A 24,868-nucleotide genomic window follows, 5' to 3' on the forward strand; every position below is an offset into this window, starting at 1 on the left:
CACCTTTTTTTAAAAAAAATAAATGAATATTATGATTGGTTCAATAGTTTAGGCCTTGATCCTTAGCAACTAAATGGCACTATCAGATTAGAGAAAGTAGTTATTGACTGCTTATCTGAATATTATGATACTAGGAATCAATAATTATTATTTTAGGGACTGCCTTGATGTGATGCTTATTTATAATTCTGCCCCCCGAGCCACCCACACACATGCATTCTGACAGACAAACAGATGCCACATGCCTTCAAAGTTCAAATGAGAAAGGTAGGGTAATTACAGATGAGAATTGCTAAGTAAGGGTTTTGTTTGTTATTCTTTTAGATCACAAAATATGGATGTTTTTAGTTTCTCTCCCCCTCAAGTAATCAAATATGATTTTCCTCTCCAGCTGCCACCTTTTGCTAGGGGAAGTACAAACTGCTCATCAGTGTTTTAATAAGAGCATGGAATCAGGTAGTGTTGTTTGTTTGGATCGAAGGGTTATAGTTGAAGCAGTTGAAGCTTTACAGAAGGCTCAGGCATTTCAATGATTTTCTTTTATGTCGATGGCAAAATTTTGATTACTGAATTTTGATGCAGTTTATTTATATACTGTCAACTTGTGTGTCAATGACCGTTTTTTTTTTTAACTTGTATTAATATCATTATCAGTCTTATATTACTACTTTAGCTATTAGTCTGTCAGGGGGCAATTAATCTTCAATTTTGCTATTCTACCTTGCTTCACTTGTGATGTGTGCATGCTTTTATAAGATGTCTAATAAATATTACTATGTTTTAACACGAAGTGGTCAAGTGTATAAATAATGCTGCTGAGCTATTAAAAGAGAGGATTTCTGATGCAGCTATTAATGCTTTAGAACTAGTTTCTAAGGCATTGTCAATAAGTTTATACTCAGAAAATTGCTTCAAATGAAAGCAGAGGCTCTATGTTTGGTATTTTCTATTCCAATTATTTGCTCCACTCATCTTTATGCATTTTTATTAATTTTTGTTGTTGTTTTTTTGCTTAATTAATTTGGATTAGGGAGAATAAAAGGTGCGTTTTATTATTGTAATGTCTTACAGCTACAAAAGTATGATGCAGCAATTCACCTTTGTGAACAGAGTCAGCATCTTGCAGAAACAAATTTTGTCTTGGCAAGCAATACAGCGAATTCTGATAGTTCCTTATGTGATAGTTACTCAAGTGTAAAATTATGGAGGTGGTCATTGAAAGTAACATGTTACTTTCATTTAGGAAGGCTTGAAGCATCACTTAATGTTCTTGAGAAATTACAGCAAGTTGTGTCTGTCACTGACAGCTAATTCAATTGATTACTAAGCAAGGATAATTTTTCATTTTCCATTTCAATCAAGATACATTTTCTTTTTTCAACTGCTAGGGATGCCTTACGATCAATTCAATTATGTAGGTGTGTGGTTGATAACATTGAAGACTTGCTAACATTAGCTTCTACAATACGGGAACTTATGAAGAACAAGGTAATTTCAAAATGCCCTAACTAGAGCGAGAAGACATGTAAAATGGAAAAAATTAGAAGCTAACCAATATTTTATTTATATAATGATTTAATTTAAATTAACAATATAAAGATTTAATTTCTTATTGTACACATTTTCCTTCACTTTAAATGAGTTAAATTCCCAACTCATAATGCTTGGTCATGTTTTAGATGATCTTTCTTTTGCCTAATTTGTCACGACAATTATTCAATGGGACAAGTATATATAAGAAAAAAAAAAGGCACGTGCCTAGTGGCTGTGTCTCTCCAGTTTTGGGAAATGTTGTTATTGATTGGATTAGATTAGATAAGGGCCTTCATATAGGACTATGTCTTCCCATAACATGTTTAAGCAATTGAGTCTACACTTAGTTATTCAACTATGCTTATAGAGTAAGATCTTAAATCCAATATAATTTATATGACGTATTTGTGAAGGGTAATAATATAATCATTTGTGAATGATTTCAATTTCATCTGAGTTTGTTTTTTTTTTATGAGAACATTATGAAAAGAATTAATCAATGTAAGCCCAGTTGGAGATTTTTCTAACAGGATTCTCTTGTAGGCTTTCTTTTGTCTTTTAATGATTTCGAAACCCAGAGAAAGTAAGTACCACCCGCAACCTATTCCTCTGCTGCTTTCTGCTCTCACTGCAACTACCCTTGTTCCCACTCTTTGTTTTTTTTCCCTTTGCTTTTCCCTATATATATATAGTTACTGTTCTCACGGAACAACTTGGCAGAAACATTTTAACAACTTCATAACATATTTGGAAGATGGACTAATTATGATGACATATAGTCCTTTTATAAGTAATTTAAAATGATAATCCATCTATAGGTGATTTACTTGGTTTATGTAAATTATGTCTTGGAAAATTCTTGTTATTTTATCTTCATCACTAACTTTATACAATGTGAGAATTTAGGCAAATAATATAGCCGAGGCCTAAGGTCAAGCTTTATAATTAGTAGTGACCATACCCGAATATAGAGGTCAGTGAAATCTCACAAGTGCATATCTTTGTTCTCATGTGAAACACACTGTTTGGTCCTAGCTAGCTTTTCCCTTGCCATTTTCTACCTAGCCTTTCAGAGATCACATGTAGTGTTCCCTTCATTTCATTTGGAAGCAATTTGAAAGATATCACTCTTTGAAAATGAGGGTCCTCTGTTTTTTCACTTTTTGCTAACAATTAGCATACATACACGAGCTACAAGCTTAGTCAACTCAACTAAGATTACGCTATGCAAAAGCTGCAATGTGTCTAATGTCTATGCTCGAGCCAAAGCTTCTTATTAGAAACTTTTGTGAGGTTTATAGATACAATACAATTTACAAACGTTTGTATAGAATAAGTTACTTAAAGTACTGACACGTATCCTAATGTGATATCAATACTCCACCAATATGAATATGAGAAGTATCCAAGCCTTTAAAAAAAATAGAATCCTTGTGCTCCTTAGATAAGAGGCAAAGTGAACAGGATGAAGCATCTTGTATAGAACTTTTGGAGTGTGTTTCTAAATCAAAGAGACATTTAGATCGTGATCTTGATAATCCTAAACCATGCAAGTCTAGAAAGTCAATTAGTTCTAGTTCATTATTTTCTTGCAAGTACAGCAAGATCTCATTTTGTGGCATTGAAGACCATCTATCAGATGACTTTTATGATGCAGGACAAGATCGGCTGTTTATGCCTGTTGAGTGTTATGAGCAAAATCATTGTCTTGCTTCTCGTGAAGTCATCCTTTTGGACAGGTTTTTTTTTTACAATTATTACTCTTAGTAGTAGAGTAGCAGACTAGTAGTAATGGTAGCATATGATACACTAATTTTCTTCCTAATGTATTTAGATTGTTTGTTATCTTCTAGAAAAATTGATGAAGAGTTGGATGCTGTTATGCTAGCTGCTCAGGCATTGGTTTATAATTTGAAGAAGTTAAATGGTTTAAACAGATATGGGAACTAGGATGGGGTTGATAACTTGCAGATGGCATCACTGCTTGCACTCTTTGTATCTGATCATTTTGGTGGCAGTGATAGAAGTGGTATTGTAGAAAGGACACGAAAATCTGTGTCCGGTTCAAACTATAATAAGCCTTTTGTCTGTACATGCTCAGCTGGAAGCAGCACCAGTATAAGTTCTCCCACTGAACCAGTTGCAAACACCATAGAAGATATCACTCTTTCGAAGATGTCGGAAAAATCTCTTGACTCTATAAAAAAAGGCGAAATATGATCATAATTCCAATTGGCTCTGTGCAGTATGGCGTATGTAGACATAGAGCTCTGCTTTTTAAGGTGATCATTTTATTTTGGTGACTTTAAGGTGATCGGTTACTATGTTCATGCTAAGTTTTGTGTTGTAGCTTTTCATTTTTTGCGCCTTATGATCTAATGCTAGTTGATTTGTTTTACAGTATTTATGTGATCACATGGCGCCACCAGTTCCTTGTGAGCTTGTCAGGGGTTACCTAGATTTTTCACCACATGCCTAGAATATCATTCTGATTAAGAGGGGTGCTACATGGGTTTGAATGCTGATTGATGCTTGTTGACCTCTTGATATAAGAGAAGAGAAAGATCCTGAATATTTTTGCAGGTATGTACGTCCTGAGTCAAAAGTGGATGTGTAACACCTTTTTCTTTTTGCAAAACACAGTTTGGCTTGGTATTTGTCGCAACGTGCCCTTTTGCAGGCGAGCGAAGGCGAGGCTCACGGGTGCGCTTTCCAAAGGAGGAAAGATGCGCAGAGTCGCCACCAACGTTTATTTGTGGAAAACGTAGGAAAAACCGAAGGAAACCGGTCAAAATGAAAATTCTAAGTTCGGGAGTTGTATTTACGCTTGAGGAAGGTATTAGCACCTCTCACGTTTGTCTCAAAGGACAACAGCCTATTTTTTAGAATCGTGGAAATTGTATTACCTTAACTTTTATTTCTATTTATTTTTTGAGGTCGACAAAAGCGGGGCTTTTGCTCCTACGTACCCTCCATCGAAGAGGAAATCAGACCTACGTAGTTCTTTGTTAAGAGTGAATGAAGCGATTCTTTTTACTTGAAGGGCGATCATTTTAAGGCGTTGGACCTTAAAAAATGATCCATTTTACTTGGTAAGCAACTGAAATGATAAACGTTCAAAACCCTATTTTTTGTGGACGAGCTTGACTAGGCGAGTTGATTTTAGCCTTAGTTTCACTTTAGTTATTAGTCAATTCAATTAAGAATGAGAAATCCCAAAGAGAAAACATCCGATTGATTTTTCGCTTTATTTTACTAAAAGGTATTTTTTGATTATTATATTATTATTCTACCTCTTTTTTTTATTTCCAACGTGGTTACGGCACGACCGAAAGGTCGGAATTCATTTTAACCGAAATTAACGGATGATACAATTCAAACGATCGGTGGAAATTTATTTTATTTTTAGATTAGGCGAGAAATGACTTAAATAAATGACTTAAGCACGTCAAAAGGGGGTATAAAAAGCGAATGAAAACGAGAATAAAAATACATAAAACAAAATGTGGACCACCACGGGTACATAGAATGAATTGAAAAGCTCGGTTCGAGGTACTTACCCGTTGAAGACTGAAGAAAACGAAGAACGAATGATGAATGTTGAAGAACGGTCGAGAATCTTCGCGTAATTACTCACGGAAATGTTACGGAAGCGCCTCGGCTTGGATTTTCTTCACGAAAATAATTTTCCTCAGCAATTTCGAGAGAATGAGAAGTGCCAAGAAGGCTGAACCCCTTCTCCCTTCACTCCTCCCCCTATTTATAGCAAAATAGGGGATGAGCTTGCCACCCAGCTCGCCCAGGCGAGCAAGGTTGCTTCCTCCAGAAGCAACAGCCTTCTGGAGGAAGAATTTGGAAGGCCCAAGTGGGCCTGATTGCTATTTGTACCCCCCTTTTTACTAAATGCACCCCCTTCTACTTTTTTTTGGTAATTCTTTTCGGTAACGTTACGAAACTTTACGAATTTTGTAACGATACTTATTTTCCTTCCGCAAGGTTACGAATCCTTACGGATTATGTATTTACTCTTTTTTAGTTTTGAAGAAGTTACGCAAACTCACGGATTGCGAAAAACACCTCCTTTCGATTTCCGTCACATTACGGAATTTTCACGGATCGCGTAAGCCTACTTCCTTTTGATTTTTGGCACATCTCGGGACTTCACATATTGTGCAACAAAGGGTGCCAAATATCTCGAAGCGGCCAATCAAAGGTTGTGTATCATCAAATTATAATCCCCGGACGAAATTAGGGTATGACAGTTGCCCCTCTTTACTTACCTCTCATCGGAGATAAGAGGAAAGCAAAGATAAGACACTGATTTCGTCCATCTTGCCCTTTCCGTGATGACGATTCTCGTCTCTACTCTTTCTTTTTTGCTGTACAACACAAAACAAAATACAAACAACAACAAGAACAACGAATATAATATACATATACACATATACACATGTTTGGCGAAGGAACCGATCCGGAAAACAACAGAAGAACATATTTCCCAGTCACCAGAGCCTCCGCGCTTGATAATGGGGGACACATGAACAGTGCTAGGCAATGACATTCATGGGGCTCTGAAAAAGGTGGAGAATGGAGGATTGCCTTGAGGGTCCGCACTTAGGCATTCATGAAACATAGCTCCAAACTCGGAGGTGGAGGACACATGAACAGCGCTAGGCAATAACATTCATGGGGCTCTGAAAATGGGGGAGAATGGAGGATTGCCTTGAGGGTCCGCACTTAGGCAATCATGAAACATAGCTCCAAACTCGAAGGTGGAGGACACATGAACAGCGCTAGGCAATAACATTCATGGGGCTTCGAAAAAAGGGGGAGAATGGAGGATTGCCTTGAGGGTCCGCACTTAGGCAATCATGAAACATAGCTCCAAACTCGAAAGTGGAGGACACATGAGCAACGCTAGGCAATAACATTCATGGGGTTTCGAAAAAGGGGGAGAATGGAGGATTGCCTTGAGGATTCGCACTTAGGCAATCATGAAGCATAGCTCCAAACTCGAAGGTGGAGGACACAGGAACAGCGCTTGGCAATAACATTCATGGGGCTCTGAAAAAAGGGGGAGAATGGAAGATTGCCTTGAGGGTCCGCACTTAGGCAATCATGAAACATAGCTCCAAACTCGAAGGTGGAGGACACATGAACAGCGCTAGGCAATAACATTCATGGGGCTCCGAAAAAAGGGGGAGAATGGAGGATTGCCTTGAGGGTCCGCACTTAGGCAATCATGAAACATAGCTCCAAACTCGAAGGTGGAGGACACATGAACAGCGCTAGGCAATAACATTCATGGGACTCCGAAAAAGGGGGAGAATGGAGGATTGCCTTGAGGGTCCGCACTTAGGCAATCATGAAACATAGCTCCAAACTCGAAGGTGGAGGACACATGAACAGCGCTAGGCAATAACATTCATGGGGCTTCGAAAAAAGGGGGAGAATGGAGGATTGCCTTGAGGGTCCGCACTTAGGCAATCATGAAACATAGCTCCAAACTCGAAAGTGGAGGACACATGAGCAACGCTAGGCAATAACATTCATGGGGTTTCGAAAAAGGGGGAGAATGGAGGATTGCCTTGAGGATTCGCACTTAGGCAATCATGAAGCATAGCTCCAAACTCGAAGGTGGAGGACACAGGAACAGCGCTTGGCAATAACATTCATGGGGCTCTGAAAAAAGGGGGAGAATGGAAGATTGCCTTGAGGGTCCGCACTTAGGCAATCATGAAACATAGCTCCAAACTCGAAGGTGGAGGACACATGAACAGCGCTAGGCAATAACATTCATGGGGCTTCGAAAAAAGGGGGAGAATGGAGGATTGCCTTGAGGGTCCGCACTTAGGCAATCATGAAACATAGCTCCAAACTCGAAGGTGGAGGACACATGAACAACGCTAGGCAATAACATTCATGGGGCTCCGAAAAAAGGGGTTGGCAGGACCGAACGGTCCACCGGGTTTTTCCACCTGAAAGGCAAACATGCTTTTTGTAAAGAAAAATAAATCATTCGCAAGAGCACCATATCTTAGAGAAACAATATACTTGTGCCAAGGGTAATCTTCCTTGTAACCGAGAATGAAGGGCAGGTTGTCAACTTTTAGCTTTTAAATGAACATGTAGGGGAAACATCGGGCTAAACGGAAAATAAATCACTCATAGTGTATAAAACTCACACAGGCAAGTGTTTTATCCTATTCCCAAACCATAACTGCACCATGACTCTATTTTGCACACGACTTCCTATCGAATCAAAGATCAAACGTACGATCACGGACCAATAGGATTTTCTCGAGGGTGGTGTTTTTGGAGAGGAAGCTGGGTGTTTCGGTCTTTTCCTCTTTGTTCAGGTGGGGTGGAATATCGCCAGTCGAGAATGACTTTGAATGGCAATTCGAAAGGAAGAGACACCAAAAATGGGTTTTCCTTTGCCGACAGTCACTTATTTTTGCCGAAAATTTATCTAGTCTGAAGATTTTCCATTCCCTTTCTTTCATTGATCGAGAATTACTCTGTTTTCCTCCGATCTCTTCCATTTTCACTTCCTTTCGATCTTCGATTGAGAATCCTTCTTTTTCTTTCTTTTTTACTGTTCTTTTTCTTTCTTTTCTTTTCATTTCTTCCTTTTATTTCCACTTCCTCCTTTCCTTTCTTTGGGAAATCAGGTTTCAGCATTCTATTTGCTCTCCCTTGAGGAGATTCCACTGTCCTTTGCTTTGGGGGAAAGGATGAGGATTCTTTTGATAGGCCAAGGTTCAAAAAAACGTCTAAGGTTGTGTTTCAATGGGGTCTTTTATCGTGGGAACCCAATCTTGATATCTGGGGCAAAACAAATTTGGGTGTCAAGGTGTCGGTCTCAGGTCAAACTCCCATATTACTCCACAAGGCACGCGTGACAATGATGATTTGAAAACAACGTGCAAAATTAGTGATGGCTACAGCCAGGTGGGCACTCAAGCATCCCGTTTATGGCATTGTGATACTACGGTTGGGAATTTACACAAACAGACCCAACGTTTCCCAATTATGTTCTTTTATCAGTTCAATGAATTCATCCATCCTTATCTCGGTTATATTCCAGAAAATAAACTCTTAGCATCAGTCCCTTGTTTCCAGAAGATACGTTTGCTCTTTACGAATGATTTATACTTCTTAACTATAACATGTCGACCTTCGCGGTCTTTCTTTCTTTTTCCTTTTTGTTTCATTTTTATATTTTCACTAAATTATACACCCATGGCCCTCTACGAGGAAAAATTTTCTTTGTACATCTACATTCTTATACATGACAAAACTTTTTCTGTATACGCATGGGAACTCTTTCTCTTTACGTCACACGGTCTATATACAAACCCTATTTACATTCAAAGATCTTTTTCGTTTTTCTCCAACGCACACCTATGGCTCATACAAAAGTTTCTTTATATACATTCGTTGCTCACACACACAAGAATTTCTCTCCACGCATCACTTACACACACAAAAACCTTCTATACACATTTTCCTTTTACATACATGTATATATACAAAAACATTTTTTCTTTTCCTTTATATATGACTTTTATTCACAACGCTTCTTTCTTTTTATTGGGATTTTTGGTTCATTTTATTTTTAGGACGACGTTCCTAAATGAAAAATTCTACGCGATTCCGGAATTTCAACAGACACTATTGACAACAACGAAGTAAGCACTAACGCAATAGTCCAAACAAAATATATGCACAAAACAAATGACAATCGCGACATCAAAAAACAAATGTTAGTCCCTCAAGTCATGTAAATGATAAAGGATGAAACATAAAAGAACATGAATCTGGGGATCCCACGGTCATGTGGCTCCGCATGCCACCGGTCTCTTGGGACACGGTAACAAAAAGTGGGGTGGTCGACAAAAGCAGGGCTTTTGCTCCTACGTATCCTCAATTTGTGATGAGGAACTCAGACCTACGCAGTTCTTGACAACTGTGAGACTAAAAATAGTCTCGGTGTTTTCTTCACCAAAATGCGAACATGCTTTAGTAAAGAGACAAAACTTCCAACTTATCAGAGCAACATATGCTTTTTGGATGAAAAACAATGTGTCTATCGGGGAAGGAGAGTATGCTGATGAAATTTTCTCATAACCTTAAATGAGATTTTGGATGTTAGCATTTCATTTCTAAATGACCATTTAGAGGAAACACTGGGTCCAACAAAGATAGGAAAAAATCACTCAAAGTGTATCAATCTCACACAGGTAAGTGTTTTATCCTAATTCCGAACCATAGATATGTCATGACTTGATTTTGCAAATCATTTCCTATCAAATCAAAGATTAAATGCGTGATCATGGATCAATAGGACTTATTTTGGGAATTGGTTTTAGGTGGGGAATTTGGCTTTGAGTGTTTTTGCCTTTTCCTTTTCTGTTTTTGTTTAGTGCGTGGCGAGAAAGTCGCTAGCGCACAGGATTTTGGTTGGCAATCAAAGGGAGAGGGCCACTTTGGGTCGAGGTTTCCTTTCTTTTTTGTTTACTTGGTGAAATTCTGTATTGTTCAGATATTGTCTGGTTCGAAGACCTTTCTGCATATTTCTTCTGTTTTCTTCTGATCCTTGATCGAGAATTTTCCTTTCTTTTTTTTTTTTTTTGCTTTCTCCCACTCTTTCATTGGGAATTTTCTTTCTGTTTTGTGTCTTCTCCCTTCCTTGGATTGGGAATTTTCCTTCTCTTTGTGTTTTCTTCCGTGGGTAAGGATTATGGTGAGTTAGAATTTTGGCTCAAGGCTTGTAGAACGGCTGGTCATGATACATGTCAGGATTTGGCCAGCGGTTCGGGGATAAAGGGGATGTCCCCACATTATTCCCATGATACACATGCAACAAATGATGATTAGGAAATTTTATGCAAAACTGGTCATGCATGCACCCATGTGGACACTCAAGCATCAAGTTTTTATGGTCATGTGACACTAGGGCTCAGGATTCATTTTCCCTATTTTAAGTCAACCCACTGTTTCCAAAATATGTTCTTTTATCAAATCATGCATTCATCCGAGTCCATTTTGGGCATTCGGAAAATTTTCACAGCATTCACTCTTCAGGTGTATACACATTTTTTTCAAAAACTGGTTAAGATCACTAAAATCTTTCAAAGAAAAGTTGGAAATTATCTTTTTCACAAGCATGTTGTTTTTTAGCTAGACAACTTTTATTTTTTTTTATTTTTTTTTCTTCCTTCTTATTCTTTTCTTGCTCACTCTCTTTTTGCTCTCTTTTTTCTCATGAGGTATTTTGCTACCTAAACATACGTATATTTTTGTGAGGTATTTTGCTATATACATGCGTGTCCAAGGTATCTTGCTACCTAAACATACATATATATGTTTTGTGAGATATTTTTGCTATATACATGCATATCCAAGGTATCTTGCTACCTAAACATACATATATATATTTTGTGAAGTATTTTTCCTACATACATGCATATCTAAACATACATATATATATTTTGTGAAGTATTTTTGTTTACATACATGCATATCTTAGGTATTTTCACTACCTAATCATACATATATATATTTTGTGAGGTATGACTACCTTCCGAGCTTGTGCTTGTTTTATTTAAATTCCTAGGATCATGAGCAACTAGGTGTGTCCTACTATGACTTGAGAAACAAAAGTGATCAAATAACAAGCAGAGATTTAAAAGGTACTAGGTTGCCTCCTAGTAGCGCTTCTTTAACGTCTTGAGCTGGACGCATGATGGCTTGTCGGTCACGGACCTAGTACTTTCCTTACCTTTGACTTTGGACTTGGTCGCCTATTGGTCGGTCATGGGTCGTAAGCAACACTCTAACCTTTTTGTGGATGAGCTGAGGTGAACTCTAGAGGTGATGGTGGTGCATCTGTTGCCTGCTGCCGGCCATCCCCAGGCTGATGTGGTGTTTCTCCCTACGCCTGCCTGGAGACGCAGTACTTCTTGATGAAAGCTCGATTAGTAGGGGGCCTGATGCCCTTGCTGGAGGTGACAGACACTCCATAGAACTGACAGAGACCCATAATTAGAGCTTGACAACTCCAAGACCCTGCTGGACTTCTTCGGGTCCACTGGGTGTCTTGTAGGCGCGATCCCTGCAAACAATAGATGAAATCAGAAATCAGTTGAGCGATGTGCATACTTACCTATGATGACGTGACCTTGCCAGGGGGAACGGGCACCCTGTAGGACTACAGAGGCCCGTAACCAGAGCTGGAAACCCCAGGGCCCTGTTGGACTTCTCCGGGTCCACTGGGTGTCTTTGTGGGTGCGATTCCTGCAAACAATAGATGGTATCAGAAATCAGTTGAACCATCTGTATACTTACCTATGTCACGATGGCATGACCTCGCTGGGGGAACGGGCACCCGGTAGGACTGACAGAGGCCCGTAACCAGAGCTGGAAACCCCAGGGCCCTGTTGGACTTCTTCGGGTCCACTGGGTGTCTTGTGGGTGCGATCCCTGCAAACAATAGATGACATCAGAAATCAATTGAGCCATGTGCATACTTACCTATGTCATGATGGCACAGACCAACTGATACATCTGCAGGGGGAGATTGGCATTGTGGTCGCTGGGCAGAATGTTGCCAAATAGCAACGTCATCCACGTAAGGGTGGTCATGTTGGTGCGCATGGTCCGCACTCGTCTTTTTGTAGCGGCACGGGGGAAATCTTGCCCCGGTATGCATAGTAGATGCGTGATAGCCTCCCTCTCTGGATGTGCTCGCACAGTTGGTCGTCGTCAAATATCAGGGGGGTAGCCCAGGAACCGTTGAAAGGAAACCGTGGCCCCCGTAACCGGGAGCGCAAGTCTCGGTTAAGCATCTAAGGGCAAAGGACCTTATATTCTTCTAAGGTGTGGATATGGAGCACACTGAAAATGAGGACGCGTAGCCCTCTAAAGGCGAGGGCGTGCAGCCCTCTGCAGGCGAGGATGTGCAGTCCTCTGATGGCGAGGACATATGGTCCTCTAAAGGTGATAGGTACTAGTACTCAAGGGTCCACCTTTATGAGAAAACAAGAGATCGGCCCATCGAGAGGGCCGGTCATCCAACAGAGGCCCATCGATAGGTACTAGTACTCAAGGGTCCATCTATGCAGTTAACATGATATTTAGGGATGCAGACGCATGCAACCTTTGTTGTGAAATTTGGTAACGCTGACCTCATATGAAACAATGCAATGCAATGGAAAGTTGTACAATGTTCATGACATTCTTTCCCTATTTTGTGATTTTGATTTTGATTTAATTTTTTTTGGAAAACACAGATTGATTGTCCTTTTGAAAAAGGTGATAATTCATGCAACCTTATCCTATCTTTTGCAAATCTTTCTGGGAACTCCCTCAGAGTGTATATTCTGTTTGATTTAGTCACTTGACCATTTTGGAGTGACGACAATGGAGCCGTTTGACGTTTAATCAATCTATTGAAATTCCAGGGCTTGTCTCCCCCCTTTTTTTCTTGTTTAAAAATATCGACGGGTGAGAACTTTTGATCTGCCCCTATGTTCACCTGAGGCTCATGCACGATGCCCCTCATTGCCCCAGTGTAAGGCTTTGAGGTACCAATTGTTATCTTTCGCCATGACCTTGTAGCTGGGAACCTATTGGGTGAAAACTTCTAATCTGCCCCTAGGTTCGCTTGAAGTTTTTGCATGGTGCCTTTCGTTGCCCTAGTGTAAGGCTTTGAGGTACAATCGTTGTCTTTCGTCATGACCTTGTAGCAAGGAACCTGTCATACCCTAATTTCGTCCGGGGACCTTTGCTTGATGACATGCGACCTTTGTTTGGTCCTGGTAAGGTGCTTGGCACCCATCATTAGGCAATTTGTGAAATTCCGGGACATGCCGGAAAACAAAAAAAATATTGATGCACAATCCGTAAGGTTCCGTGACACCCCGGAAATCAAATGGAAGCATCGTTGCATAATTAGTGAGGTTCCGTAACATTCCGTAAGTCAAAAAGGGGATGATTATGTAATCTGCAAGGTTCCGTAACATTACGGAAAGAAAACAAGTATCGTTACGAAATTCGTAAGTTTCCGTAACTTTACGAAAAAAGAATCACCAAAAAAAAGGCAGAGGGGGTGTACTTAGTAAAAATGGGGCTGCAAATAGCAACCAGGCCCACTTGGGCCCTCCAGAAGATTCCTCCAGAAGGCTGTTGCTTCTGGAGGAAGCAACCCTGCTCGCCTGGGCGAGCTGGGCGGCAAGCATCTCCCCTATTTTGCTATAAATAGGGGAGGAAGTGAGAAGGAAAGGGGTTCAGCCCCTGAGGCACTTCTCTCTCTTTCGAATTTGCTTGGAAAAATTGTTTCCGTGAAGAAAATCTAAGCCGAGGCGCTTCCGAAACGTTTCCGTAACGTTTTTCGTGAAGAATTTCGCAAAGGTTTCGACCGTTCTTCGACGTTCTTCATTCGTTCTTCATCGTTCTTCGATCTTCAACGGGTAAGTACCTCGAACCAAGCTTTTCGATTCATTCTATGTACCCGTGGTGGTCCACATTGTGTCTCGTGTATTTTTATTCTCATTTCATTTACTTTTTATACCCCCTTTTGACGTGCTTAAGCCATTTTATTTAAGTCATTTCTCGCTTAACCTAAAAATAAAATAAATTTCCACCGATCATTTGAATTGTATTATCCGTTAACTTCGGTTAAAATGAATTCCGACCGTTCGGTCGTGCCGTAACCACGTTGGAAATAAAAAAAAAGAGGTAAAATAATAATATAATAATCAAAAAAGTATCTTTTAGTAAAATAAAGCGGAAAATCAATCGGACGTTTTTCTCTTTGGGATTTCCCATTCTTAATCGAATTGACTAATAACTAAGGTGAAACTAAGGCTAAAATCAACTCGCCTAGTCAAGCTCGTCCACAAAAATAGGTTTTGAATTTTATCATCTAAATTTCTTACTAAGTAAATGGATCATTTTCAAGGTCCAACGCCTTAAAATGATCACCTCTTGAGTAAAAAAAGAATCACTTGATAAGAAAGAACTACGTAGGTCTGATTTCCTCATCCCAATTGAGGAATACGTAGGAGCAAAGGGAAACACCCTTGTCGACCACAAAAAGAGAAAAATATAAAAAGGGTATAAAGGATATAAAGACATAAAAAGGGAACATAAAAATCAAAGTCATGTTTGCACATTCGATTAAAGGCTGCTGTCCCTTGGGACGGACGTGTGGGGTGCTAATACCTTCCCCGTGCGTAAATACAACTCCCGAACCTTTCACTTAAAAGCTCGTAGATCGCGTCTTTCCCGGTTTTTCCGACGTTTTCCTCAAATAAACATTGGTGGCGACTCTGCGCATATTCCTTTCGTGGAACACGCATCCCGCGAGTCTCGCGTCGCCCTCCCGCCGAAGGGTAGGTTGCGATAGTTGGCGACTCCACTGGGGACTGTTTTTAGAGAGTTAGGCCATTTAATCTTGTGCAATGTTTTTCCGTGACTTATCCCTTTGTTGGTTTCCCTTCATTATGTTCTTGTGTATATAAACTCTTTATTGCTTTTAGTGCGTTTTAAAATGTATGCATGAGGTAAATATTTATTCATTTGATGCACACAAACACCAACACTATTTGCACGCACTGTGAGTGGAAAAGGGCCCTATACCCGGGTTCATGGGAACATAAGGAGTGGAGGTGAATCTGTGATCATGCTAGGTCTCCGACTTGCTTGATTACAGTGAACCCTCATCTAGAGCTTTTCTCTTTGAAAACTTATTGTTGCTAGTAGTCCCTACTGCTGCAATATGTTCTTCGAAGAGGATAATACCTCTAGAAACCATTAAGAGAGATATGACTACCTTGGGGGGGTTATCGCTAAATGCCTAGTTAGTTCTCTCCCTTATAGGTCCCTTAAATAGGGGCACGGAGCAAACACGCTGCGTGCCATTTTTCACACTGCCATGCATAAGTATCATATACCCTTTTGCTTATGTTCAGTGAATATTGTCATACTATGTACATTCCCGCATTGCGTCTTTTGCATATGCATCGCATATGGGTTCTGTCTTGATCCCCTCTGTAAACAAACCAACGGAGGGTCCGTGTCACCTTCTTAAAAATGTATGTTGGGGCACTTTGCTACCCCTAGACGTTGTATCTAAGAAGGAGACAATTCCTCGGGCCCCCGCATTCTTAGATTGCATCTGTGTCATATACATTCCTTCATGCATTCATCCATTCCACCCATGAGATATCGGAGTTTTGATTTGCACCAGCTTTTTGTCTCACTTTAGTAAGCATGGGGACAAATCAAACCGGCAAGAGGTTTTACCAAGTCAAGGTTAAAAGCCTAGATACCACCAGCATCAAGGAATTAGGGCAGTTGATGGAACCTCTCCAAATGCAAGCCTTCCGCAAGACTTACGGAAAGATCTTAGAGTTGACCATAGCAGAGGTATCCATAGAAGCCATTGCATCACTCACCCAATACTACGACTAGCCTTTGAGATGCTTCACATTCGGAGACTTCCAATTGGTACCAACCATTGAAGAATTTGAGGAAATTCTAGGATGTCCTCTCGGGGGAAGAAAACCATACCTTTCCTCCGGGTGTCTCCCCTCTTTGAGCAAAACTGCAACTGTGGTCAAGGATTCAGCAAGAGGTTTGGACCGCATAAAACAGAATCGGAACGGCATAGCGGGCCTACCACGGAGGTACCTAGAAGACAAGGCGAGGGGTATGGCCAATCAAGGAGATTGGGTCCCGTTTATGGATGTGTTAGCTTTGCTAATTTTTGGGGTCGTCCTCTTTCCAAACGTGGATGGTTTGGTGGACCTAGCAGCAATCGACACTTTCCTTGCATACCACCATAGCAAGGAAAGTCCGGTGGTAGCTGTCTTGGCAGATTTATTTGACACATTTGACCGAAGGTGCGAAAAGAGTAGCGCACGGATCATCTGTTGCTTGCCCGCCCTCTGTGTTTGGTTGGTTTCGCACTTGTTCCAGCAAGACACAAGGCATCCATGTCCGCTCCTGAGCCATCGCTCGTGTACTGAAAAGAGGAGAATAGATTGGGACCAGCTTTTGGCCGGGATAGGAGGTAGAACAATCAATTGGTTCCCCCGATGGAAGGAAGGAAAGGAGGGAGTTCTTTTCTCATGTGGAGGGTACCCAAACATTCCGCTGATAGGAACGAGGGGTTGTATTAACTACAATCCCGCGCTCGCGATAAGACAACTAGGGTACCCCATGAGGGGAGCACCGATGGAAGAAAGCATGTCTCCTTTCCTTGTGAGGGATTTCGGCGCACAAAATTTCAAGGCTATACAAGCAATCCATAAGGCATGGGAAACCCCGTTAAGAAAAGATCAAGAACTTAGGGGCATTCGTAATGGCATCATTGGTGGGTACCATGAATGGCTGAAAGTTCATATACGAGGTTTAGATTGGCTCGCCAAGTTAAAAGTCGTCAGCGAAGAGAGTTTTGAAGCACCGGAAGAGGACGAAGAAGTCCAAGCTCTCAAAAGTGAGTTAGGAAAGGCGAAACTTGCCAAGGAGAAGTTCAAGTTGGCCGCTACACACATCCGGAAGGAGTGTGCCGGATTACGGGAAGAGAATGCCACTACCGCAAGAGCCCTTGAACAAGAGAGCAAGAGGGCTCGCAAGGAAGAGTATGGCCGGAATAAATTTCGCGGAGCTCTGTGGGGTAGCAACAATGAACTCAAGCTGCGAAGGGAAGAGAGGGACCAGTCGCGAGCACATAGCATGGTCTTGAAAGAGGAGTTAGTTGCCTGTTCAAGGTCCAAAAGGAGCTTGTCTCAGCGTTTATGCGAGACGGAGACCAACATGCTAGCTATCATCGCCAAGTACCAAGAAGAGTTAGGTCTAGCCACGGCCCACAAACGTAGGGTCGCGGACGAGTATGCCCAAGTATACGCGGAAAAAGAGGCTAGAGGAAGGGTGATCGACTCTTTACACCAAGAGGCAACCATGTGGATGGATCGGTTTGCTCTTACCTTGAACGGGAGTCAAGAACTTCCCTGAAATTTAGCCAAGGCCAAGGCGATGGCAGACACCTACTCCGCCCCCGAAGAAATTCATGGGCTTCTAGGCTATTGTCAGCATATGATAGACTTAATGGCCCACATAATTAGAAATCGCTAGGAAACTTGTATGGTCTCTCAGACCTTGACTAGATACGACTTTCTTTTTGAAATAAAATGAGTTCGTCCCATGTTTCTACTCCAAAAAGCTTGTGCGAATCAAATCACTCCTGCATTTCATCTCTACCATGCATTCTTTCTTTCTTTACCCACTCCTCACGTTTGGTTTTTTAGGGAAAAACACCATAACTAAACGCGCCACAAGGCATCCCTATCGCACCAGATCCAAATCTAGAACGATGGGTGATCAAGAGGAGACACAGGAACAGATGAAAGCCGACATGTCGGCTCTGAAAGAACAGATGGCCTCCATGATGGAGGCCATGTTAGGAATGAGGCAGCTCATGGAGAAGAATGCGGCCACCGCTGCCGCTGTCAGTTCGGCTGCCGAAGCAGACCCAACTCTCTTGGCAACTGCGCACCATCCTCCCTCAAACATAGTAGGACGGGGAAGGGACACACTGGGGCACGATGGCAGCCCTCACCTGGGATACAACCGAGCGGCTTACCCTTATGGATTGCCACCCAACTACTCACCACCCGTCTTGCAAGACGATGCGGGCCATATTGCTTCTCCCGTCCTTGAAAGAGAGCCTCCTCAATAGCCCGAAGAAGTCCACAAAGACCCTCAAGACTATGCTCGAAGGGATGTCGAGTTCTATCCCCCGATCCCCGAAGGGCCGGCACCCAGCACGTTGCCTCAACCCAACATCGCGACACAACCAATAATTTTTTCCACGGAAGGACCGCCCCCGGCAACCGAAGAAAAGAGGAAGCTTGATCTCCTCGAGGAAAGATTGAGAGCCGTGGAAGGATTTGGGGACTATTCGTTCGCAGACATGACAGATCTTTGCTTAGTACCCGATGTTGTTATTCCCCCGAAGTTCAAAGTGCCGGACTTCGACAAGTATAAAGGGACGACTTGTCCCAAAAACCATCTCAAGATGTACTGTCGCAAGATGGGCGCACACTCTAAGGATGAGAAGCTATTAATACACTTATTTCAAGATAGCTTGGCCGGAGCCGCGGTAGTTTGGTACACTAATTTAGAAGCTTCCCGTATCCGTACTTGGAAGGATCTGATTACTGCCTTCTTAAGGCAATATCAGTATAACTCCGATATGGCTCCCGATCGCACTCAACTGCAGAATATGTTCAAGAAAGAGGGCGAAACCTTTAAAGAATACGCCCAGCGGTGGAGGGATTTGGCGGCACAAGTAGCTCCTCCGATGGTTGAGAGAGAGATGATCACCATGATGGTAGACACTCTGCCAGTGTTCTACTATGAGAAGCTAGTAGGTTATATGCTATCCAGCTTCGCGGACCTAGTGTTCGCTGGGGAAAGAATCGAGGTAGGGTTGAAAAGAGGAAAGTTCGATTACGTTTCCTCCACGAGTGCGAATGCCAAAAGAATCGGGGCAACAGGGGCAAAAAGAAAGGAAGGAGATGCCCATGCCGTCTCTTCAACGCCCGCGTGGGTCAAACCCCCGCCGACACCTCATGGTACCCATCAGTACGCGCAATATCACCCGAGCTTCTCGGCTCATACCGGGAACGCCTCTACTTCAGCACCCGTGCAGCCTAAGGCACCCACCCAGAGGGAAGCTCCCCAAGTTCCAACTCCGAACACGACTCGCCCGGCCGGTAATTCCAACGCGACAAGGAACTTCCCTCCGAGGCCATTTCAAGAATTCACCCCACTCCCAATGACGTACGAAGGCCTCGAATGGTCATCGCTTCATCCTCGTAGCAATAGATTATTTCACCAAGTGGGTCGAGGCGGCTTCCTACACCAATGTCACGAGGGGTGTAGTGGTCAGGTTCATTAAGAAAGAGATCATCTGCCGATATGGTTTGCCAAGGAAGATTATCACAGACAACGGCACCAACCTGAATAACAAGATGATGGGGGAAATGTGCGAGGAGTTTAAAATCCAGCATCACAATTCCACACCCTACCGGCCAAAGATGAATGGAGCCGTGGTAGCGGCCAATAAGAATATCAAAAAGATTATCCAAAAAATGACCGTGTCATACAGAGATTGGCACGAGATGCTCCCATTCGCGTTACACGGTTACCGAACTTCAGTACGAACGTCAACTGGGGCAACGCCGTTCTCATTGGTGTATGGGATGAAGGCTGTGTTACCGTTTCAGGTAGAAGTCCCGTCATTAAGGATCTTGGCAGAATCCGGATTAAAGGAATCAGAGTGGGCTCAAACGCACTATGACCAGCTCAACCTCATTGAGGGTAAGCGCTTAACAGCCATGAGTCATGGGCGTTTGTACCAGCAAAGAATGAAGAGTGCATTCGACAAGAAAGTACGCTTGCGCAAGTTCCATAAGGGAGACCTTGTCCTAAAGAAAATGTCCCATGCTGTCAAGGACAATCGAGGAAAATGGGCCCGAACTACGAAGGTCCTTTTGTTGTGAAGAGGGCTTTTTCCGGAGGAGCCCTGGTGCTTACCAACATGGATGGCGAAGAGCTACCTTCACCCGTGAATTCTGATGTCGTCAAGCGATATTATGCTTAGAATCTGGGGCAATTAAGGATGACGCTGCATGTTCTTTATCTTTATGCGTTTTCTGGATTTCCCCCAGGGATTTCCTGTCTGCTGTATCTCTCGTTACAATCTTTCAAAGAAATGAACGTGGATTCGAGGCTTTAGTCCTCACGTTGGTCAAACCTTGCGTTGATTTGTGATCACCTGAGCCCTTCCGCTCAGTTCATAGGATGCCCCAAGCGCTTAATTAAAATTGAACCTAAACCAACTTTCACTAAAATTTGCTGCATTTGAAAACATTCATGCATACGCATACGCATGCATATTGTTGTGGTAAAACAGGGGCAGGATCATCTTGAGCTACCTTCTGGGTGGGGACCAAACATGGACAGCAGAAACCAATCAAGGTAAGACAACGACGCGGTCAAGATTGGCCATACCTGGTTGTTTATTACTTGCAGGTACTTAGGAACGGATGCAAGTGGGGATGGGGTCACGACCAACTGATCGTTGCCCTTTCTCTGCGCTAGACAAGCAGAGAACGTTGCTGTAAGGCAGCCCCGTATCCTTTGTATTCGCAGTTTTCTTTTACTATTTGTTTGTTTTAAAAATAAGTAATCAACGCCTAATTCTAACTTAAGTAAGTTCAAGTTAGGCAAGACGCTAATCCATGAGAAAGGAGGGGACATGGTTAATGTTCCCTTCAAAAAAAAAAAGTGCAGGTTAGCTCGCTTGGGCGAGCTGAGCTCGCCTGGGCGAGCCACCTCTGCACCAAAATATAAAAGTGACGAAAGGGGGGGGGGGCGTTTTTGCATTCAAAAACTTCTTTTCCCCCCCTTTCAAAAGCCATACCCACGGGATTTACGAGTTTGCAGCCCTAGGGTCATCATTTTTCGCATTTTTTGATTTCGTTTTGCACTTTTGTTCATCACCAACAAGTAAGTATTCCATCCCTAAGCTTTCTAGCTTTTCATTGGTGTATTTTGATCTCCTTTTGGTGCTCTAAAATGTGGGAATATGCTCAAATATGTGGGGCAATTTTGGTTTGTTTTCTTGCTTGATTGGGTTGAATTGGGGGTTTGTATGGGATGGCCCTAGGCCTATAATGCATTTTGAAGCAATGGGACATGCCACATTGTCCCCGTTCTCTTGCTATTGATGCCTAAACGCGCGCCCACCAAGTGTTCGGTGAAATGCCTCGATGGCATTAGCGCGTGATTTTTGTAAGGAAACAACCCATGGGGCATTTTGGTTAGGAATTTTGCTCATCATAAATGTGTAGGTTTAGAATAGGTAGCAAAATACCTTTGGGAATTTACACTTTGGGTATGGTAGCAAAATACTTGGATGTATGTACATATAATTTTTGGTAGTCAAAATGTCTCACAAAAATATATAAATATGTTGCATGTTATGTAAAGAAAATACCTTACAAAAATACCTTTTAATTTGAATACAATTTTAGTCGGCAAAAGAAAATATACTTGAATTTGCATGCGGCTTTAGGTAGTAAAAAACACTTGAAAAAAGCATGAAATGTAGCACCTTATTGTGTAGATAGCCAAGATTCATCACAAAGTTTGTATATGCACAGGTATTAGAAATACCAGAATGTGCACGTGTGCAATTTTTGGTAGCCAGAATGCTTTGAGTATGCATGTATGTAAATTTAGCCAAGGAAATGCATGTGATGTAGGTAGCAAATACACCTTGGAAGTACATACAAATAATCTAGGTAACGAAGGTGCCTTGATTGTGCATGGGTGCATTTTTCTTAGTTAGAAGAATATCTTGTGCGAGTGAATGTTCGTAAGGAAATATGTGCATGAGTTTGCTCTAAATTTACATTGATGTTTGTGTTTATTGAAGGAGGTTGTACGCCTTTTTGTCTTAAGAGTAGCATTCCTTGGTAAAACTAACTTTCCAAATGTTTGCCTTCGCAGGAAATGGCCCCGAGGAAGCTTGCCTCAAAGAGGTCCAGGAAGGATAAGGTGGCCGAAGGGACTAGTTCCGCTCCTGAGTATGACAGTCACCGCTTTAGGAGCGCTGTACACCAGCAGCGCTTCGAGGCCATCAAGGGATGGTCGTTTCTCCAGGAGCGACGCATCCAGCTCAGGGACGACGAGTATACTAATTTCCAGGAGGAGATAGGGCGCCGGCGGTGGACATCACTGGTTACTCCCATGGCCAAGTTCGATCCGGAAATAGTCCTCGAATTTTATGCCAATGCTTGGCCAACAGAGGAGGGCGTGCGTGACATGAGGTCCTGGGTAAGGGGTCAGTGGATCCCGTTCGATGCAGATGCTATCGGCCAGCTCCTGGGATATCCGTTAGTGCTGGAAGAGGGCCAGGAGTGCGAGTATGGCCAGAGGAGGAACCGGTCTGATGGGTTCGATGAGGAGGCCATCGCTCAGCTGCTATGTATACCGGGGCAGGGTTTTGCCCGGACTGCTACGGGGAGGCGAGTGCGAATCATGTGCACCAACATGACCACCCTGACTCAGATATGGATGACTTTGCTGCTCAGCAACATCCTGCCCACCGATCATAATTCTGACCTCCCCCTGCCGAAGTGTCAGCTGGTGTACGCCATCCTGACGCGGATGAGCATCCATGTGGCTCAGTTAATCGCTGATGCCATCTATATTTTTGCAGGTATGGCGCCTACTAGGCACCCTTTGGACCCAGATAAGTCCAACAGGGCCCTGGGATTTCCCGCACTGATCACAGGACTCTGCCAGTCGTTCGGAGTCCCCGTGCCACCTACCAAGGTGATTCGGCCGCCCATCACCCGGGCTTTTATTGAGAAGTACTGCACCCAGAGACAGGCTCAGGGGGATGCTCCACAGGCGCGGGCGCGCCACCACCACCTCATCAGGCTGGCCTGGCTGGGTCATTCGACATGGAGCAGTATTTACGGCATTTGGTTCGCCAGCAGGCAGCCAACCACCGGGCACATGTGCAGACCCATGATTGTCTATACCAGATGAGCCTCAGCATGCAGAGCCAGGGCTTCACTTCTTTTTCATGCCCTACTCCAGACCAGTTTAGGGCAGAGGTCGCATGGCCCGGGGATTGGCCTGAGGCCCAAGCAGGAGAGGCGCCCCCGGAAGTTCCCGGCGATGGAGAGGAGGCCCACGAGGACGAGGAGATGACCGATTTGCTTGACTTCTTGGGAGGGAGTGGAGCTTCATGGCTGGGAGATCCCCGGATTCATGTTTTTCTTTCATATTTCTTTTATCATTTTTATGTTATGACTTGAAAGACTAATGTTTGTTTTTGTTGTTTCGATTGTCATTTGTACAACGCATACATTTTTGTTTGGATTGTTGCGTTAGTGTTTATATCATTACTATTAATGATGTTTGAAATTCTGGAACCGTGTAGAGTTTTTCGTTTAGGAACATCGTCCAAAAATAAATAAATAAATAATAATAAAACAAACAAAAATCATGATAAAAATAAAAATAAAAAAAAAAGAAAAGAAGAGAGCAAGTAAGGGAAAAAAGAGAACAAGTAGGAAAAAGAGAGGAAAAAGGAAAAGGAAAATAAGTTGTTTAGCTGAAAAACCAACATGCTTTTGAAAAGAGATGACTTCCAACTTTTCTTTGAAAAAAAATCACTGATCACAACTAGATTTTGAAAAAAATGTTCGTCACACCCGAAGGGTAAACGCTGTGAAGTTTCCCCGGACGCCCAAAATGGACTCGGATGAATGCACAAATGGATAAAAGAACATATTTTGGAAACATTGGGTTGACTAAAATAGAGGAAATGAATCCTGAGCCCTAGCATCACATGACCATAAAAATTTGACACTTGAGTGTCCACATAGGTGCATGCATGACCAGTTTTGCATAAAATTTCCAAATCATCATTTTTGCATTTGTGTCATGGAAATAATGTGGGGCATCCCTTTTTATCCTTGAACCAAACCAAACCCTGACATGTATCATGTCTAGCCATTCTACGAGCCTTGAGCCAAAATCCTAACTCACCATAAACCTTGACCCAAGGTGAGAATGTCAATCCTTACCTTCGGAAGCAAAAAAGAAGGAAAGGAAATTTCCAATCAAAGAGAAAGAAAAAAAGAGAGGAAAGGAAATTCCCAATCAAAGAGTGGGAGAAAGAAAAAAGAAAAGAAAGAAAAGTCCCAACCAAAGAATGGGAGAAAGTAAAAAGGAAGGAAAGAAAGTTCCTCATCAAAGAAACTAGAAGAAATGTGCAGAAAGGTCTTTTTGACCAGACAATATCTAAACAATACAGAATTGTCACCAAATGAACAAAAGAAAGAAAAGGAAACCATGACCTAAAGTGGTCTTCTCCCTTTGATTACCAACCAAAATCCTGTGCGTCAGTGACTTGTTCGCCTCGCGCAAAACCAAAACAAAAAAGGAAAAGGCCAAAAACACGCAAAAGCCGAAAAACCCACCAAAAGAACCCATTCCCAAGGGAAGTCCTATTGATCCATGATCACGCATGTAATTTTTGATTTGATAGGAAATAATTTGCAAAGTTAAGTCATGACATATCTATGGTTCGGAATTAGGATAAAACACTTACCTGTGCGAGATTGATACACTTTGAGTGGATTTCTTCTATTTTTGTCGAACCCAGTGTTTCCTCTAAATGGTCATTTAGAAACGAAATGCTAACATCCAAAATCTCATTTATGGTTATGGGGGG

General features: G+C 42.3%; 1 pseudogene; it reads left to right on the plus strand.

The window, feature by feature from the left end:
- The first annotated feature begins 446 nt into the window (after positions 1-446).
- The window catches only part of LOC114371586, a 58,508-nt pseudogene continuing 34,086 nt past the window's right edge, over positions 447-24,868 (plus strand).

The sequence above is a fragment of the Glycine soja genome, chromosome 10, assembly GCF_004193775.1.
Source record: "Glycine soja cultivar W05 chromosome 10, ASM419377v2, whole genome shotgun sequence".
Lineage (NCBI taxonomy): Eukaryota > Viridiplantae > Streptophyta > Magnoliopsida > Fabales > Fabaceae > Glycine > Glycine soja.